This window comes from Protopterus annectens, chromosome 3.part1, assembly GCF_019279795.1.
Source record: "Protopterus annectens isolate FY-2018-M chromosome 3.part1, PAN1.0, whole genome shotgun sequence".
NCBI lineage: Eukaryota > Metazoa > Chordata > Ceratodontiformes > Protopteridae > Protopterus > Protopterus annectens.
The window spans coordinates 1,791,994,611-1,791,999,733 of record NC_056732.1 but is presented as its reverse complement, the minus strand read 5'-3'; the positions used below and the strand labels follow the sequence as shown (position 1 = coordinate 1,791,999,733).

The following is a 5,123-nucleotide window of genomic DNA, read 5'->3' as shown; positions in this document are numbered from 1 at the left end:
CTGTCTTTGCTTTGTGAAATTTTATTTGCCTGAGCCTTGCTAAGAATGCATATTCTGTTTCCTGAAAAAGGCAACTGAACAGAAAGAAAAGTTTTTGTTATATTTTGGCAAGGAGCACTGAAAAATTTGGCTAACACCCAGAATTAACTTTCACATAAAAACTTTTAAGAACCTCAACAGGTGAAGGACCAAATAACACCTTTTTATCCAAGGGAAGCATTCATGATCTAGGCTTTGACATAGGTTCATAGGTTCATAGGTTCATAAATAATTACTAAGCTAGCTGCCCTTGTAGGCTATTTTAAGTATAGCTAAATTCTCTTTTTATGCTCAAATTAACTTATCCTATTTGGTTAGAGAATGGCCTTACCCGTTCCATGGCCAATAGCTATGTTACCCCTAATGAGTATAACTGGGACCGTACCTTAGAAAAATTGTGGGGACTTATACATAGAATAAAGCATTTAGGAGCTGCCTCTGTCCAATTAGTAGTATCAGGGCCAGTTCTGGGGAAATATTAAGTTTCTCATCTAAATATCCAAGTTGTACTTGAATACTGACAGGGATGAACTTTGTTTTATATGGATGGGGAGTCTGTTCAAGAGCAGCAAATCCTCTGTGAGATGTATCTGTCCCTCCAAAGCATTCTGTAGATGTTTAGATCACCAAAACAAATATTTTTGATGACTTGCTGATGTGCAGTAAATCCATCAGTAATGGGTTGGATGATGCCTTGTATGCCAGTGCAGGTCTCCTTGTTGTACCAAGTTCAATAAGCATGATCTACCCTTAACGAAGCCAACCTGGGTCAGGTCAAGAATTTGAAGGTCGCCTATGTCCTTGTTGATAAGGTCCATGATGATTCTTTCCATGGCCTTGTAGATAAGGCTGCTTAGACTTATGGGTCTATAGTTTCCAGGGTCAGTTGATGAACCCCCTTTATACAAACAGATTGCTGTTGATGTTCTCCACTCTGCAGGAACAAATCCAGTACTCAGGCTGATGGTAAAGAGAGTGCGGTGGTTCTGCTAGGTCTTGTTTTAGATTGTTTATTAAGCAGCCTGGGATGTTATCTGGTCCCATAGAAGCCATATTTTTGGTCTTGGACAGTGCGGCTATGACCTGCTTTTTGGAGATACGATGTAGAGGACTGGTGTTAGGTATGCTTTGGGGTATGGCTGAAGAGGACAAGGGGGTAAAGTTTGCATGAAATCTGTCAACTAGCAGGCTGGAAATTTCCTCAGGGTCAGTATGACAGGTGCCATCTACTAGACGTTCGGCACATAGTTGGGTGCTCCCTTTTAAATTTTAGACATAGCTAAAGAATACCTTCTGATTATCCTTAGCTAGGGATGCTAATTTACATTTGTAACTAGCTTTAGAGGACTTTACAAGATATCTGAATTGCTTATTCAAGCTGTGGAGAATATTCTTCTTCTGCTGATTGAGTTCCCTCTTGTTCTTAGACATCAGTTTCTTCCTTTCATTATATAACTTAATTATACTTGAGGTCCACCAGGGTGGCCTATTTTTTGGGAGGACCTGGTTTTGATCTGGTCAGATACAGCTGAGTCTATACAGTTTTTTAAGTAGTTATACACAGCATTTGTTTACTTCTCTGCATAGAAGTCATAGCTGGCTATGTTAGCAGGGGGTTGAAACTTTTTATACCATTGCCCAGTAGACTGTAGTTTGCTTTGGAGCAATTGTTCAGATTTTACTTCTTCAGAGAAAATCATGACACCATAAGGAAAGATGTCCATATGACTATTTGGGATAATACAATTTCTCTCTTTCTCTGTCTCTCTCTTTTGGCTCAGTCCAATACCACCTTGGCCAGATTATAGAATCCCTGAAATAAAAATTATAGGTTCATAGGTTCATAGGTTCATAGGTTTATACTAGGCTATCTGCCCTAAGGCATTTATAAGCCTAGCCCAAAAGTTTTGTGGCTTACGCCACCCCTTATGTTAAAAAATACTGTGCCCATTCGTTTGTTGTGCCTCTGTCCAGCAGTGACACAGAGATGATTCCTGGGGTAAACTTACGATCTCCCATCCACCGGTCAACATTTCTCTTGAACAGACCGGGATTTTATTCCACAGCATAGGGAGTCTCTGGGTGACAAATCTATCCCTCCAGCATGTCCTATTTATATCCGTGCTAAGGTTTAAGTTGCTTGCTCTAGTGGATCTGTAGATTTGGATTTTTTGAGGTGGAGCATGTCCATTAATTCCGGGTTGGACATGGCGTTGTATGTCAGGCACAGGTCACCTCTGAGCAGACGGTATGTGACTGAATAGAGCTGGAGTTTCTTCAGTCTGGCAGCATATGACAGATTTTGGAGTCCCTTTATCCTTTTGGTGAGGAACTTTTGGGGTCTCTCCAATTGCTGCAGGTGTCGGGTGAGATACATCCCGAATGGGGCATTGTACTCGATCATTGGTCTGATAAGTGAAGAGTACAGGGGAACAATGACCTCACTTGATCTGGATGTGAATCCCTTCATGATCAGGTGGGCAATGTAGAAGGTCTTTCTAACCACTTTAGCAATGTGAGAGTCAAAAGAAAGGCCACTGTCAACCTGGGTCCCCAGGTCCCTGATAACCTCTTCTGTGCTTAGTGGATTGCCACCTATATGGTAGCTTGGGGTTACCTTGTTATTCCCGAAGGGTATGACTATACATTTTTTGGCATTTAACTTCAGGCCATGGCTCTGGCATCAGCTATCAGTTTCCGTGAGACCCCTCTGAAGGATATCTGTGTCCGATGTACTTTCCACTATGGCGCCCAGTTTGCAGTCATCTGCAAACTTTGTCAGCTATAGTCCTCCTATGTTTGCCTGTACTTCTGAGAAGTAGATGCCAAACAACAGGGGGCCAAGGACTGAGCGCTGTGGGACACCACTTGTGACCGGCTTGGAGTCTGACATGGCGCCAGCAACTCTAACCCTGTGGGTTCTGTCCTTTAGCCAGTTTGCAACCCATCTTGTGACATATTGGTTTACATTTAAGCTGGTAAGTTTCTCTATAATACCCGAGTGGGGTATTGTGTCGAAAGCTTTTGCAAGGTCAAGGTAGGCTGTATGGACTGCCTTTCCCTCATCAATGGCCTTGGTAACTGTTTCGAAGAAGTCGACCAAGTTCAAAAGGCATGATCTGCCCTTGACAAAGCCAAACTGGGTCGGGTCCAATGTCTGCAAGTCCCCTATGTCTTTGTTTATGAGTTCCATTATGATCCTCTCCATAGCTTTGCAGACCAGGCTTGTTAAGCTTATGGGGCAGTAATTACCAGGGTCTGTAGAGGCACTGCCTTTGTGGAGTGGGACCACAGTTGCCGTGCGCCACTCCTTGGGCATGTATCCTGTGGTAAGGCTAAGATTAAACAGCTGCCTTATGTGTGGGTTTAGTTCCTCATTGAGTTCATGTAGCACACAGCTGGGGACACCATCCGGTCCCATTGATGCTGTGTTTTAAGCTTTAGAGAGAGCAGCTTTCACCTGCGCATTTGAGATGTCTGGGAGGCTACACTCCACTGGGATAGTTATCTCTCCTTTTGGGGGGGAGAGGGGGGTGAAGTTTGCACTGAACCTGTCTGCCAGTATGTTGGCAATGTCTGTGGGTTCAGTGATTTTTGTATCATTTTGGACTAATTCTGAGCATATCTGGGAGTTTCCACCCAGGTTTCTAACATAGCTGAAGAAGGCCTTATGATTGTCTTTTGAATCTATGGCAATTTTTCTCTCAAAGTTGGCCTTGGATTATTTTATGAGTGCTCGTATTTTTTTACTAATAATGATAAAGGGTGTCTTCTCTTTTATGGATTTTGCTCTATCATGTAACAGCTTTCTCCTCTTATTGTAAAGTTTGTTTATGGCTGGAGTCCACCAGACTGGACGTTTGCCCTTGGTGGAAAGAGTCTTGGTTTTATTAGGGATTGCCTGATCCATGCAGTCCTGGAGGTGTTCGTAGAAGGCATTTGTAAGGGCTTCCGCAGCTTGGGTTGTGGTTTCCACTGGCTCGGGGGCCATGAAGGATACCACACCAGTCTTGAGTAGTGTGAAGTTTGCTTTAGAGAAGTTCTTCACTGTGGTCTTTTTTGTTTGGGGTGGGGGCGGGATGTGAATTTCCAGTGAGATTAGTTTATGATCTGATCTCACCAATGAGGGATATACTTCCGGTGTGGAGCATTTTGTCCCCATGTTTGTGATGATGAGATCTAGTATATTTTCTCCTCTTGTGGGAACGGTGACTAGTTGTTTCATAGATTCATAGATTCATAGGTTAGTACTAAGCTAACTGCCCTTGCGAGCCATTGTAAGCCTAGCCAATTATCCCTTGTGAGACTCAAACCCTGCACCTTGTGTTTGTAAGGCAAACACCTTAACCATTAGGCCACCCTCCCAACCCCAAAAGGAAGGAGGATAAAAATGCATGCACAACCTTGTGCCAAGGGCAGAGACAGAAATGCATCGCTGGAGGAAAAGGTAAGGGGTGGTAAAAAAGATAAAAAAAAAACCCCAGGCACACCAGAAGAAAAGAAAGCCAATATTTCATTAACGCAAACTGAGGGAAGTGCGCGAATGCAGTCCCCCACTACCATAAATTATGCAGTTGAGTTTCCCACATTTGGGGAAATCACAGGGGTCAACCCAACCGAAGTGTGCAATGAAACAGCCTCGCCCTGGGGAAACCACCTTCTTGATCGTGATATTCCCCCTGCCAGGTAAGTATCTCCATTGTTCCGTGGCATTTGAATTTATGAACTCCAGGAACCTTTGGGCTAGAAAGTTTGGGCTTGAGTAATGTTCCCAGTCTATATTCGGGTAGTTGAAGTCACCCAATATAATGGTGGTTGGAGATACATTTATACCCTCCAGTGTCTTCAGGTAGGCTGTGTGGGGTTCCTGAGTTTGAGAGGGTGGCCTGTAGCATGCTACAAATTGTAGAGCAGTTTTGCCTATGGTTAATTGCACCTGGATGGTTTCCGATGCTTCGTGCGTTGCCACCAACCTGGAGGTGTGGGTATCCTTGATGAATATGGATACACCCCCTCCTTTTGTGGTGTGGTCCGGGTTTTGGGGCCGGAACGCATGATATGAGGTAAAACCTGATAGTGCCGGG

At 43.8% G+C, this 5,123-nt stretch overlaps 1 non-coding gene across 1 annotated transcript; it reads right to left on the bottom strand.

Moving 5' to 3' along the window:
* Positions 1 to 4,567: 4,567 nt before the first annotated feature.
* Positions 4,568 to 4,733, bottom strand: LOC122798956. Its single transcript, XR_006364371.1, has one exon. It is a non-coding gene; the product is annotated as a U1 spliceosomal RNA (small nuclear RNA).
* Positions 4,734 to 5,123: the final 390 nt, after the last annotated feature.